A 15,042-nucleotide genomic window follows, 5' to 3' on the forward strand; every position below is an offset into this window, starting at 1 on the left:
ACATTTAACATAGCTGTTAAATCTCATTCTCCACAGCTAAAAAAGAACAATGCTGTACCGTCTTTACTGAGAATACACTTTCCTGCCATAGGAGGCTTTTCATGTATCTCTAACAATCCTGTACATACTCCAAAACTCACACTAATTAAAAGCAAATAATCAAATACATTCAATTTGAAAAGTTGGCAAACTGGCTTGTATTATTGTGTTAGCACCTTGGCACCAAAATGATCACATCGTGCTAATCTCATTGTGCAGGAGAGCTCTTGAGCATGTTATTCAGTAGGTCTGCTCCCTGCCCCCCACCTCCCAGACCCATCCCATCCTCCTCCACCGCCAGCACTCTTTCTTTAACTAGATAAAGAAATGAAAACGTAAGCAAAGATAAGCAAACCCAGGACAGTATTTTCAACATATTTCACTCAGAGCCAACCAGAACTTGTGCTACCTTTTACAGAGATTTCCTTTCATCCTGGTTTCAGTTCATCTCCACAGACACAGCTGGTAAACCTGAGAGATGCTTTAAAATAAACTAAGCAGACAGCATTTGTTTCTCACTAGCTCCCATATAACATTATTATATTATTGTACAGAGTACTTGGCTACCACAGCAATGTGGAGAGTGTAAATGCCATAAATAAAAGACTACAAGGGTTAGCAGGTTATGACTGACCAGATGAAGAAATCCAGGAGGAAGCATCTTAGGATTTCTTCTCTTTGCAAGTTTTATTTTACAGGTAAAATTTCTTTCCATCTGCTATGCAATAAAAGCAAAGCTGTCTTTGCTAACAGCAACGTAATACAAATTAAAAAACACTGTTTTTTCATACACTGTGCAGAAGAAGGCTTCATTTTCTTGACAGGCTTAATTTATACAGAGAAAAACCTCTCTGTAGTGACACTTGTAAAAACATGCCTGCCCTCTTGGTAAGAGGGTACCACTTTCTGAAGGACATGATATATTGTAAACTTAGAACTGATGATATTATAGAAAGGCCACTAGCTTTATGGCTGAAAAAAGTTGCACAGGACAGCTTATGTACATGGCATTACCGAAGCATTAGGTCTCGCTGGGGACTATGTTTTAAGGTTGTGAAGTCTTTCGTATACAGGCCTGTGCATCCACCCGAAGCTAATGACTGACATCATATAGATGACAATTTGTGTGCTATGAAGAAGTATCAGTTTGACTTTCTGCAACTGTCTGGGAGGAATTTTCCCCAGACAGTCCAAAAAATCAAGACTGAACAAACTTTCATGAATAAGGATGTATTCATTCCAGTGTTTCTAGCCACTGTATTTTTTACAACTCCAATGTCCACCACAGTATCTATGACCAAGGGCTGGGTATGACCCTGAGCCAGAGTAGGTATGACCATTCAGCACTGGATTTTCTGCCTTTATGGAAAGATAGGCTAGAATCTATATATTTCTCCCAACATTGTCCTGTTCTGGGCTAAGGGAGCATTATGCTTTCCCATAAAGTTTTTGACTGGGGTCCTGAGTTTGTGCTTGGATATGTATTTGGTTATTAAACATATTATCCTTATGGGTCCCTTCCAACTTGAGATATTCTATGATTCTCTGATATGGCCTGCCATCCTCCATCCAGCACTTGCTGTGCAGGTGGTGTATTTTTGCCTGAGTTCCAGACCCTCTTCTGAGAAAGTACCACCTCTAAAGGACAGTACATCAAAGGTCTCTGTCAGGAGAAACACATATCGTCTTAATTTCTTAACATTTATTGGATAAAAACACATTAAAATTAGGCAAGTGTTCATGCTGCAGAAATGCAATGCCAAAGACCACAGCATTTCATGGAGAAAAAAAAAAAAAAAAAAAAAAAGAGGAAAAGGGGTCACCAAAGGGCCTTCCTGACAGGACTGGAAGGGTACCACTCAGCTTTTAGCACAAAGACATCCACAGGAGAAGATGGCTCGCTGATATAGCCTTTAACTGGGGAGGGTGCTACGTAAGAGAGTCCAGTTAATTTGTGACCTTCAAGATAGTTAGTTCCTAATTGCCCATTTGCACTTCATGACCGAATAATGAAGGAAGCACATACAGCTGAGCTTCTTATAAAACAAAACCAAAACAAAAACAGTTGGAGAGTCAGTCCCACCGCATAGTCCCTGAACTTCATAGAGGTGACTGTGCTGTACCACCTCACATGCTACATCCCTGCTAGCAGGGTCTGAGGACTGCCCCAAAGCGCGCAGACAGACCTACATCTAATGGGCCCATGGAGGTAAAGCCAGACTCATTGTAGAGTGAGGCAGCACAGGACAGCATGGTGAAGAAACAAAGCTTCCATATATCCTGCTCCTCTAACTAGAGGTTTTAGGTAACTATAAGCCTGACTTCTTAAAGCACACATTAATCTTTCTGTTGACTTCAGCAGGTTTAAATCAGGCACCACATACGGACAGGCCAAAAGACATACATTGATGTTATTTACATTAACTACTATTACATATTTATAGTACAATGTTTTGTTCATAAAGTTTGCAGTTAAATCTTGCTAAAAGGAAAACTGTGATTCTCAACAAATAAACAGTTGTTTGACTAAGCAAGTTCTACTTTGAGCTGTTGCTGAATTTCTGTCTGTCATAAAGAAAAGTTCATCAGCCAACACAAGAAGTATCAACTGCCCAAGCTTGGAAAGCCCTCAGTCTCCACAGGGAGGGCTCCCATTGATACTACCAGGAGAAATGCTTGTAGACATCAGGATAGCATATGGCCTCTGAAATCAATATTGGTTTGCAGCTTGACATATGGATGGATAGATACCACAGAGAGATTGAAATAAATATGACAAACTAAGTCATACAAAGAAAAACATGTATACACAATCACACTCGAACAGATGCTTTGGCTGAAATAGGTGATTTAGAGGAACACATTGTAGATCTGAGAAATGGAAAAAATAATCTAAAACTTACAGTAGCATAAGGCACTTTTGCAAGCAAAACTGAAGGAGGAGAAACTCCTCAGGGACAATGCTAAGAGAAGATACTGGTGAAGAAGTTGTTGATGAACCTGCTGTAGATTTAACAGCAAATCTAACAGAATACTTCCCTCCCCCAGCTTCCGTATCAATTGGAACAGAGAGGTTTCAAAAAAATAGCCCCACAGCATGAAAGAGAAGGAAAAGATGGATTTCTCCTAGGCATTAAAACAGGCTGATGCAAACACTTCAGTCTTGTTTGTGGTTTAATGCATTACCCTAGAGATCTGAACGTGAAATCTGGACTTAAGGAAGAAAATCCTCATTTAGCAAAGAAAGAGCTGCAAGAGCTATGTGTGAAAGTTCTTCCAGTGCTGTTTTCTGCTTGCCATATGGCCAACTTTACCCACATTAATAGCAACTAGTGAGCAAAGCCTCAGCATTTTGAAAGAGAGAGACAGGGAGAAATGCAAAAGTCTCATCAGCAAGCATAGCATAAGGAACACCCAGTTGCCTGTTTACACTGATACTTTATCTTTGTCTGATGCTAATAAAATAAAAACATCAGGAAGTATCAGTCCCATAAAATTTGGAGTAACTTACATACTTCAGTGATCTTGTAGTCACATTCTTAGTTTCAAACCATATAAACCATTCCAGTGTCTAGTGTTGCAGATCTAGTGACTGTTAGAAGAAGTCCTAAGGTCTTTCTATAGACTCATAAGGTTCAGGAGCTAGCAGAAATGCCCTGTTTCTGTTACACACCCCCACACCTCCACCACCCCCACAGGGAAGAGAATTCCCCCAGCCTTCCATCCCACAAAAAGCACTCCTTACCTGTGCTTAGCCCTGAAATGAAAGGAAAGAGGAGTGGATTTCTGGTTTTCAGGGGAAACAAATATGCACCATTCACACAGACTCAGAATGCCGTGAATTTACCCCAATGGGAAAGAATTTTTTACCTCCCTTGTTTCCAGGGATTCAAGGGACTGTTTGCTGTCAGCTGAGCCAGAAAACAGGTTATTGCATCCCTCTAAAATACAAATGTCTATATTTACAACAGGTGATACCATTTACCTGAAACAGGCTGCCTCACACTTCTCCCCCACAGGCCTCAGTAGCACACCACTTGGAGACTAGCCCTGAGCACAGCCCTGTGTAACACAGGGAGAAGGACGATCAGCACCCACAGCTGCAGGGGCATGGAGCTCCCCTGCTACAGATAGAAGTCCCCAAACCTGCTGGCATCATCTGCTCAGCAACATCTGAGACTACCCAGGCTCCTATGTCCTGTTTATCTTATACACAACATCTTTTAGCTGGAAGACTCCTTAGCCAGCGCTTTCAAAGACTCAACTTTCACATTACAAGTCCTGAAACAGCGTTAGTTCTGAAATAAAAGACCTCGCACATGACCTATTGTTTTATGTTGCTTTCTCTTTACTCTTTGTTAATTATTGAAGCTGCTAATATCTGAGTATGTGCTTTCTTTCCCTCAGCCTCCCTCTCCCTCATTTAGATCTCACAGTGAAAGCCAGAGTCCTGCCCATGCCGCCGTATAGCCTGCTAGCAAAGAGACACCTCGAACACCACAGCCGGAGAGCACTGGAAGTTCATTGACACATCAGTAGGAAGAGGGGGCTTGCATCAGTTAATAAGCAGCTTTATACTGTTTATAAATGAACGCTGTATTCATAAATGGACTCAGACCAAAGAAAATCAAAATCTGATTTATCTAGAGGGTAGATACTCCAGGAACAAGGCAAATACGTCTGAATTTGCCCTGCAGGAACACACCTCAGTCCTGAGCTACAGGAACCAGCTTTAATGCTTCCATATCACTGAGATTTTCCTAAAAATTTCTCATTTCTGTTACTGCTGATGGGAGCTCTAGTGTAGACAAGACATTCATCACTGCCAACATTTTTACGATTATGTCTTCTAGTCTTTCTGTTTTCCAGGTTGGATGACATTGCTTTGCTTATTCATCACTTTTACTTCTGGGAGCTGTGCTTGGACCTATTTAGTAACAGCAGGAAATTTTAATGTAGAAAAAGGCTGCTCTGCTGCAGTATCTACTTAGCCCTTGGCCTCTGGTGAGAGCATCATCAAAGACGGTAACTAAAGTAATGTGCAGATTAAAAATTGAACAGAGACCACCCATTCATTCACCTGCCTCAATGACTAACCTTCATACAGTGCAACAAATTTCAGGCTCACAAGAAGGTTGAACCACCTATGGTTCCATTACCCATCCGTAACTATCCAGGTCCTGAGAAAAGTAAACAGAAATTCTTTGAATAGGTGTGAATATGCCGTTTAAGAATTAAGCAGAAATGGTAAGCTCGTGTGTGAAAATCAACAAAAACTAGCACTAGTGCCATTCAAATCCAGACTGTAGTTATATTTTGTATAGTATTTGGAGAATTTTTCAGTTTTAAGCCTGGCAAGTAAAAAAATAAAAAATTACCGAGGTAAAGAACAGCTATGTTCAGTGAGCTCTGAAGCCTGGTAAATATTCAGTTTTTAATGGCATCCACTTCTATTTTGTTCACTGAATTATTGGGCTGACCTTAAATTAGAGATCTGGATGGAGCTGAATTGAATATTGTGAAGATGAGTGTAATTACCTTGCTTCCCTTTATTCTAATTCATTTTTATTTTTTTTTAATTCTTCATCTGTGTGACAAACTGAATGTCAGAGTGCTTGTGGATTTATACTCACAGTAACAGAGAGCAGAACTGATAGGCCAGATAGTGGCACAAGGAAAGATATATCTGCATTGCGGTCAGGGGTGTGACTGCAGAACCCTCCTGCCTTCCTCTTAGCAAAAGAGCTGTAGTTGTATACACTGTCCAGGCTTCAACATATGCCAAATAAGACTGCCAGAGTTCTGGCACCTGCAAATGAGGTCCCTGCCTTCCCAGCACTTTCATCTGAACCAGCTACACCTAAGGCTAACTCAGGTGTATCTATCTGACCACCTCAACCCACAGCACAGGCATGGCCTTGGGCTGCTTTTGGCCCGAGGTCCCTTCGCTAGCCCTGCAGAGGTAACCCTTGCAGGCAAAAAGTGTACTCTGTCATCCACTGCTCCATAGAGCCAACCTGGCCTACACCAGTTACAAGGATGAAGCCGCCTATGCTCAGCACCATGAGAGTCACCACAGGCCACCTTTATTGTACTACCAGTATGGTAGGCTTGCCTTATGACTGACTAATGGATCTGGAGATCTGGACAAATAAATCTATATCAGACTTAAGTGTTCTTATAACCCTGTCCTCAAGCCTCAGTTTCACCACTTAGAGTCAATATCTCTTTGTACCTTCCCATTTACTTCAAAAACTTTCTGAGGTATTTTTCAGGTATATATTTAAACCTTCAAGTATTTCCTGAGCTCGTCTTACAATTCGTGCTGTCTGGCCTCTACGTATTTGGTTGCTGACATCGTCTCTCACAATTACTTCTCTTCAACCAACCTCATTTTGTGGAAATACGACTCAATATTCTTTGGTAAGTCATCAAGTAACAACAGCCTTCTCTAGTTAGTCAGGGAAGCTCAGATTCACCAGTACATATACAGATGCCTAGCAGAAGTAGATGTAGAAATAGAGAGACTCCAACCGGTTAATGAAAATCTATACAGCAGGCAAAAAGGAAGAAGGCCAACAGGAGCTCTTGATAGCCCTAAGAATACGTGCAATGGCCCTAGCTGCGTTTGATGGTAAATGTCACATCTCATGTCAGAGCCTGCCTAGATAAATTACCCCTGAAGACCATATTGCCTCAGAAGTCCAGTATTAGCAGCTGCATGCATGTCATTAACCCCTCACCTGCCACACAACTTTGTACTTGCCCAGGGCCAAATACTTTAAAGAAGGGTTGACTGACTTCAGAGCATGGGGGTAAGAAAGCTGCAGGACATACAATGTACAGCAAAGAGCGCCCATGTATGTGTGCCCTTTTGTAGGACATTTGTGATGATGGCACTGAGCATTCCAGCAGTTTCAGCTGATTTGAAGGATAATACTCCTATTCAGCTGCTCAGCTGAATAACAGACTATATTCCGTGTTCGCCCAACTATTTTGTAATTATGTTTAAGTACACTGCTTTATCATAATACTACAGGTATAGGAAGATTTGTCTACATTGTCTTAATTGTTTCTTGGCTGCGTACATTTTTTTATTAAGTAAACTTGAGACGAATATCTTGACCCATCATGCTTGAGATAAATGTACAGAGACAGTGTCAGTAGGAAGGCTCAACTACAATACAAAGGGCAAATTTGCAAAACAGTTGTACTGTCCACAAAGAGCCATTTGGAAAACAAAGGGCTTCATCATCCTAACACTCAGCATAAACTGAGATTTCAACCACAGACAGCGAATTCAGTAGTGAAAGCAGCCTAGAACAGGGGATTGGGATCGTAATGCCTAATGTAAAAATGTAGAAATAACCATATCAACTCCAACCTGAGAAAATGGTCTCATCATTTAATGCCAGCATAATAGACTGTGCCCAGGATTTTCTATTTTAGCTTTCCCATGATGTCTGAGGCTTCACAACCATATTTCTAAAAGCACAATATCCTCTCTTTTGCCTGCTATTCTATAGAAACTTTGTTAAAGTTGGCTAACTAAGGGCCATGGCCATAAGCTTTGATCCGCAAATGAATTCACCATAAATGTGAAACAGTATGGGAGGGATTTACACTGTCTGACTTAAAAATCGAACTTCAGGTGCCCACACTAAGACCCTGCATAATTGAGAAAGAGAGGTGAAATAGGCTCTTCCAGAAGGCCATTCAAAGGAGTGAACTCCAATGTTCCACAATTACCTCTAATTTTTTAAAAGTTTTGGTTCTATTTTTTCCTTTTGACATTTAAAATATTTTTAAAAGCTAAGAAATTTAGATGTGGAAAAATGGATCAAATGATCCCTGGAATAATTCATTTAACTGCATTTAAAAATCAAAAAATCAAAAACAAGAGAAGAGAAATAACAAAAATGGCAAACTATGAAAAATGTACCTTTTAAATTGAAATTAAAATTTCAATTCCAATGAAGTCAAAGGAAAATAACCATTAATACTGACTAGTAATTAATTAAAAGTATTTTCCTATGAGAAATGTTGGTCTTCAGTAAATATATAAATACATATATATATATACACACAGCTGGAACTTTGTATTACAGCTTCAAGTAACACAGAAGACTTCCAAGGAATCGACTGAAATACAGTTAAGTCCTAACTATCCCATGAAACAATCAGAACCACTGATCTCATATCCCAAAATGTAGAAGTGTCAATAAAAAGCAGTGAAATAAGACAGAATTTTCAGCCATGTTAAACAGAACAATGGAAAATCACAAATCCTGTACTCACGGAATGTTAAAAAAGGCAGAAAGACAACGTTCACTATAACTATGCAACAAAGCAAAAGTCATATCTGACAACCTGATTTCTGAAGTCATACAAAAGCCACTCCTTCCACAAATCCTACTAAGTTGTCTAGACATGAAAGCAAAGGGCCCAATACATGCCCTCCCATACGTAACATCTAATAGCTATCAGCCCATATGGGTAAGATTTGGATTAATACTTCAGAGTTCATGTTCTCAGAAGAGCATTCTTGGGCTCCCTGATTCACACTTGTACTTTGCTCTCATATTATCTCATGCAAAGTCCATGTCATCTCTCTCAAGCTAAATGACCTAGCATGGAACTATTTTGGTGTAGTGTGATAGCATCATTAGATAAGGATGAGTTCAATGTGTTAATTTGTTTTATCCGTTCCTAATACTCTGCTTAAATAAAACCACAGCCTGATCTGAACAAGGGGATAGAAGTCACTAGCGACAGAATAAATTCTACTGTCAGAGAAGAAAGAGAAAATAAGTGGACCTTCATTGACCTCAGAACACCCAGGACAACAGCGAGCTTCAGGACATTGCCTCAGACAGGAGGTGGAGGAACTGTCTGCATAAACTCTAAGCATACTGTTGGGCCCCACTGTTTGTTACAGTCAAACACGAATCAGTGAAACACACTCTGTCATTGCCCAAGATAGAAATAAACCTGCTAGCATAATGTCTAGAGAACATACCATGCAAGACAATACCGACAGCACAGACTGAGCTATGGAGGGAAGGGAGAGAGCAGAGAAGAAAGGAAAGAACTGGGAAAGTAGTATTTTATCTAAGCCAATCTTTTTCTGAAAACCCTTTATATGCACAGCCCGTGGAAACTTTATTAACAAAAACTAGAGAGCTGTATTCAGATACAGTGCAGACATTGCCTCTCTCCAGGGACAGAATGTCACGTATCTGCTGGAGCACGGGCAGACGTTGGTCCCAGTGAGCCGGGTGGGCAGGTTAGCGGTGTACACCCACACAAGCTACACACACTGCTTCTCTCTGCGTGGAAACCAGGGCAGTGAGGAAGATGTGATGCCCCAAGGTCTGGCCCCAAGGTGGAGTCAGGATGTAGTCAAAGCTTCACATCATAAGGGAAGTAGCCCCAGGCCCAGTAAGAGAAAGCTTGGCTACTGTACTATATCCTACAATACAATATCATACATTGTCCTCAATAAGCAGCTCCCTCCTTTACTTCAGCACGGACAGCTTTGGAAGGATACGTCAGTGCCAACACACTTGTTGCACTTGTAACTCGTCCAGGTGTGACATGCCTAGCAGAGTCTGGCTGAAAGATTGTGACCCACATTTTCAATATTCTTCCACTTCTTAGGTTAGCACAGAGAGGGGCACAAAGATGCTGCCTTACTCTATTCTGTTTCAAAGAAATAGCTGGGACCTGGAAAATCTTCTTGGGCAGCTCTAATTAAAGCTTGGCTGCTTGGATCTTGCAGAGGGTTCATGGAAGAGAAGAATCAAGGCAGACCTAACTGATGCAGCAGTAAATGCTCAAAACTGGTGTGAGAATGTCAGAAGCAAATACAACTCAAAGAACATGCATGAAAATTATGCATAAAACCTTGTCATTTTGCACCATTATTTCTCTCAAAATCTACTACAAGCTTTCGAAACATAAGATTACGCCATTTAACATAATAAAACTGCTCCATACTCAAAGCTATTATTATTAATGGATCTGAACATGCCCAGCTATGTCAGATCTCTAAGCACTCAGTGGAGAAATACCCATTTCCAGCAAGCCCCACAAACAAGAAAATAGTGTCAGATCTAATTCCTCCAACTCAAAGAAGCAATTGCACAGTTTACCATCTTTTCTAATTCCCATTTAGAAATTAATGGAGAGGCTTTTAATAGCTTCTTTTTGGCTTTTTCTAGACCAAAACAGGAAATTACTAATAAACTGGGATTTATTAACAAAACATACAGGAATACGTTAGAAAAGCCATATTTCATGTTCTTCATCCTCCTTGAATGGCAGACCTGGGTATGAGCAACAGAACAACTTCTTTCTAGATGAACAGTGTTCACCAAAACAGAAAGAAAATTATTATCTACTGCTTGCCCACAAGATGACCTGCAATTTTGCAGTCTTGTGGTGTTCATACTCAAATTCAAGGATCTACCTCAAGCATCTGAACCAAAATGAATGCTCCATAATGCCAGATCCTGTTTGAACACAGGATCCAGGTTTTACAGCAAAAATTCATTGGCTGACATTTGTACAGGGCTGAAGATGCAATCTTGGCAGAAAAGTCTTCCTTCTGAATCCAAGACACAGCAGTTCTCTCCAAAACCGTGTGCTGTTCATCTGAGCCCTTCCTGCCTAGACAGTACGTCTGGCCCATCAGTAGCTTCAACTAGAGATTTCTGGGAGCAGCTTTCTGTAGATATGGGCTTAAATTGCAAAATCTGGATCCTCAATCAACAGGTCAGATTTGTAAGCAAATGTAAGCATCAAATTGTAATGACATTTGTTCTGTAAATCCCTATGAAAATGCAGTCACAAATGCTTCAGTGTATCTAGCGTTACCCCCACAATTCTCTGTGTTGCTAGTAAACTCAGAGAAAGAGGAGATGATTCTTCAAAATATTTCTGGCTTATTTCGACAGTGCCAAGGCATCACTTTGTCTTACTAGCTTCAGGATTTCCCTCTGAGTATCAGTAAGGCTTTATTATCAAGCAACAATCTTTAAAAAATAGCTATTAATAACTACGTTGCCACCAGATTTAAATTGCAATGGTTAAAAGATGGTCGACTGCTAAGCAAATTGGCCAACCTAGAATGTGTTTCTAATACTTCAGGATATGTACCCATTCAGACCTCCATCATGCAGCTGAAGCCTGGGTTGCAACCATCCAAACTGGCTACCCATGGCCCCTGAAACATCCCAAGAGTACACACAGTTCCTCCACAAGACCAGAAAGACACTTTGCAGTATGAAATTCGGGCATTTGCAAAGCTGGCTACAACCTTTATTTCTTTCTCTGCTATTCCAAACCACATTGAACATACAGGAAGACAAGTTGAAGATTTGTAGGTGAAACTCAAATTTGTCAGTGGGACACATTTCTGTCACAGCTACAGATTAAGGGACATTTTTTTGACTTCTTAAAATACAGCATGATAAACTGAAATGCCTGTAAAGAACCTGCTATGGTCTAGTAGATCCACACAGTGACCTGAATTATTTTCAGCATTAACCCCTGTTATCACAACGGAATTATTGGGGTGAGAGTGAGTTCACACTTCTGGTTGCCTTTGTTTCCAATGGTCATTGATATCAAAAGCCATCCTGCATCTGCTGTGAAAATAAGTGGTGTCATCATTGTATTAGGTATTTTAAAACAGACATTTTCCCTAATAGATGGAATCAAAACCTAAATTCTAGACAGTCCGTTTCACTGATTTGGTCAAATAGCAAGTTCTGTGTGTCTGAAACCTTATCTATTATTTTCCGTTATATCAGTTCAGCTAATAAAGGTAAGACCTTTGCCTACAAATTTCTTAGTCCTCTCTAATATTCTTAGACTATCACAGATATAACTCTATACTTCATGTCTTTTCAACTAATATACTCCTCCCATTTCAAATAAAACTTAAATATGGAATAGAGAATAAGCTACTGTTGTTGTGCTAATAGACCACATGCTGGGCTTGTTAACAATTTGGTATAAATTGAATTGCAGAAAAGTTATGTCAGCTTTAACTTTCTGATGTTAATTGGGAGATGTCTTTCATATTTAGTGATGGCAACTCACACCATTGAAGCAATGGGAAGAGGTGCAGTGCATTAGATACCTCGCTAGAGTCCACTGCTTTAGAGGGTAGAAAGCCGAGACTGACAAGCAAAGTGTGTTATGTAAAAGCCAGGCATTTCCATTAATGGGTTTACACCACCATGGATTTTTGAGTTTGGGAGTCACCTTTCTTGCAAATATTCATCTGGCTTTAAATGTAGCCAGACATATTCTGCTTCTCTGATTTCCTAATCTGCATCCAGTCATAAGAACTGCAGCAAAACCTGGCTCTAAATAGAGATATTTAAGAAATCATTGAATCTCTACCCCTGCTTAAAAAACTTTACTATATCTTAAGACGCTTGTTTCTGCAGTGAGGGGACAGGGTTGTACAAGGCTGAACTCCCAGGTTCTCTCAATCACATCTATCTCCTTGTACATCAGATTATTTCTGCCAAGCTGGTTATATTTTTTTCCAAGCAAACCCTAACTATCAGGGAGGTCTAACACACTGTTCCTTTACCATCAGCTTTGTTTTCAAACATACAATGGTTTGGCATGACTCCAGTCACCACCAGGTGATTTTTGGCCCTTGCCCTTTTTATTATCTGGTATCTCTTAGGGAACCACAGATGAAACCAATAGAAAAGGAGAGAAAAAGAAAAAGCAGGAAAAAAGAAAGAGCTTCTCCTTTGCTTTCCTGGTAACGTGACATCTTGCCCTCTTGCATTATATATTTTTGTCCAGCTGATGCTTTGTCCTAGTGGAATCGTGGTTCTAGTATTAGCTCCAAATGGTAGGCAGGCATTTTCATTAAAAACAATTACTATTTCCAAACAGGAGCTGGTTCCTCAGTTCCAGCCATTCTTGCTGTAAAATGTTCAGCTGAGAGGAGCAGATTGTTCCTGCTGAAAATGAATGGAATCTGGCAGGAAAACCTCATGTTTTTCCAATCCTAGTTTTTTACAAAGAAAACACTGGGATCTTGTTGAAAAATTACAATTGTTTTGGTGGGCACATTATTTTTCTCAGTTGAACTGTTTCCAGCTACAGGAGACAAGTTTTGTGCATACATGTGTGTGTGTGTGTGTGTGTGAATATATATGTATATATCTACACATATGCACAAGTTTTTTGATATAATTGCTATGCAGAAAATTATTAATAAGTCAAGAAAGAGTAAACACATTTTTGCTATTAAAAAGCATTTATGCAAATTGATTTTTTTTAAACAGCTTCCACATTATGAACCTTCAAAAGAAAGTCAATGAGCAAAATACTATATCATAATAACGGCTAGCCTCACTTTTAATACTGGGAGAAGAAAGAGGCCAAGGTGACTGAACTGTTTATCCCTTGGTTGTTCTCACTAACTTAAAAACATTGTCAGACTGAATTATTCTGATAAAAATACCAAAGGATAGAAAACAGAAGACACTATTACATTCATGAAAGGAACAAGCCACAGAGGTCCCCATATTGATCACCCGGATGGATGCTGCCATTTGGTAATAAGCGATTTTGTTTAACTCAAACAGAAGTAGATAATAGGTCAGGCTGACCTTGGGTCCATATTGGGGTGGAAACACCTCCTTCTACTAGTTGCTTTTTCCCCTTCCATGTGAAGGATTCATCCCAGAGCCAGCAGACAGTGAGTGAGATGGGACGCTGGTGTGTCTTTTGCCTGCTGCACCCTGAGAGTTTAAGGGTACTCCCCCAGGCAAAGTTCAGACCCCATATTAGCAACAATGCATCACAACCTTCAAGTCCACCTCCTCTGACAGGTCCTGACCCTCTGTGACAACACATGGGCTGCATCCAGACTCTTCAGCTATGGCACCTCCATCCACAACCTTCAAGATGATCCGACTGCCTTGACCTGCACCTGACAATCAATCAAACTCAAAATGGGGCAGGAAAGGGACAGCACTAAAACTTTCTCTACCAAAAATGTGCAGCAACCTAGAACAGTAGCGTAGACCAGCCCAAAAGCTGATCACTTCAAGGATATGGTGCCCAGCCCTGTGATGCACTTCAATCACAGCTGCACAAATGTAACAAGTAATACAAAACCCCTTTGAATTTCCTGAGGCTGAGAAGTTGAGTCCCCAGTGAAGCCAACTGTAAGTCACTGATTTTCACTGGTCTTTTGGGTCACCTTTTGACCCAACATCAGTAAGTGACAAAGGAAATTATAATGGAAAGGATGGCAAGTATTACAGAAACTGTTCATTTTAAGAGTGACCACCTGATAGAAAAAGGAAAAATGAGAAGCATTTCCCTTTTCTGTTATTGTCCAGCTAATAGAATTTCTTGTCTCCATTTCAGTTGTTCTTGCCCAGAATTTCATCATTATAATAATAAAATTAGATAAGTTTACAGCCAAAAAGAACCTCAAGAGATCTGCTGGCCCAGCTCCTTGCAGCCAGGCAGGATCAACTACACCTAGACCCTCTGTGATGGACAGCTGTTCAACTTGGACTTAAAAACCTTCATAGAAGAGTCCAAAACATCCCTTCTGAGTTTGAGGTTTCAATTGTTTGTCCTGGAAATTAGCCTGCAGATCTACCCGCTCAGCACAAAAGCTACAACAAAACAAACCGTAGCATCACTTCTGCCCTCTCTGCCGTCTTCTGGCCTCAGCACACTGCTCCGCCTAAGCCCTAAAACCTCCCTGGGTGCACAGGGGTCAGCAGCTTCACACTGTAGGGCTGTGGCCCACTTACCACTTTCCCAACCCTGAGATCCCAGCTGCCTTGCATTGCACAAGGGCCCCAGTTTCATTGCTCCAACAGGGCACGGGACTTCACAGTCAGAATTTGAATGACACAAAGTACTTCGAACAAGTTCACCCTTCTTCTCATTTCTTAACATAATTTAAAATCAGACACTAAATAAGGTGTCAGCAGGCTTCCC

Source organism: Nipponia nippon, unplaced genomic scaffold (assembly GCF_047370975.1).
Source record: "Nipponia nippon isolate SJK-2023a ecotype South Korea unplaced genomic scaffold, ASM4737097v1 scaffold_4, whole genome shotgun sequence".
Lineage (NCBI taxonomy): Eukaryota > Metazoa > Chordata > Aves > Pelecaniformes > Threskiornithidae > Nipponia > Nipponia nippon.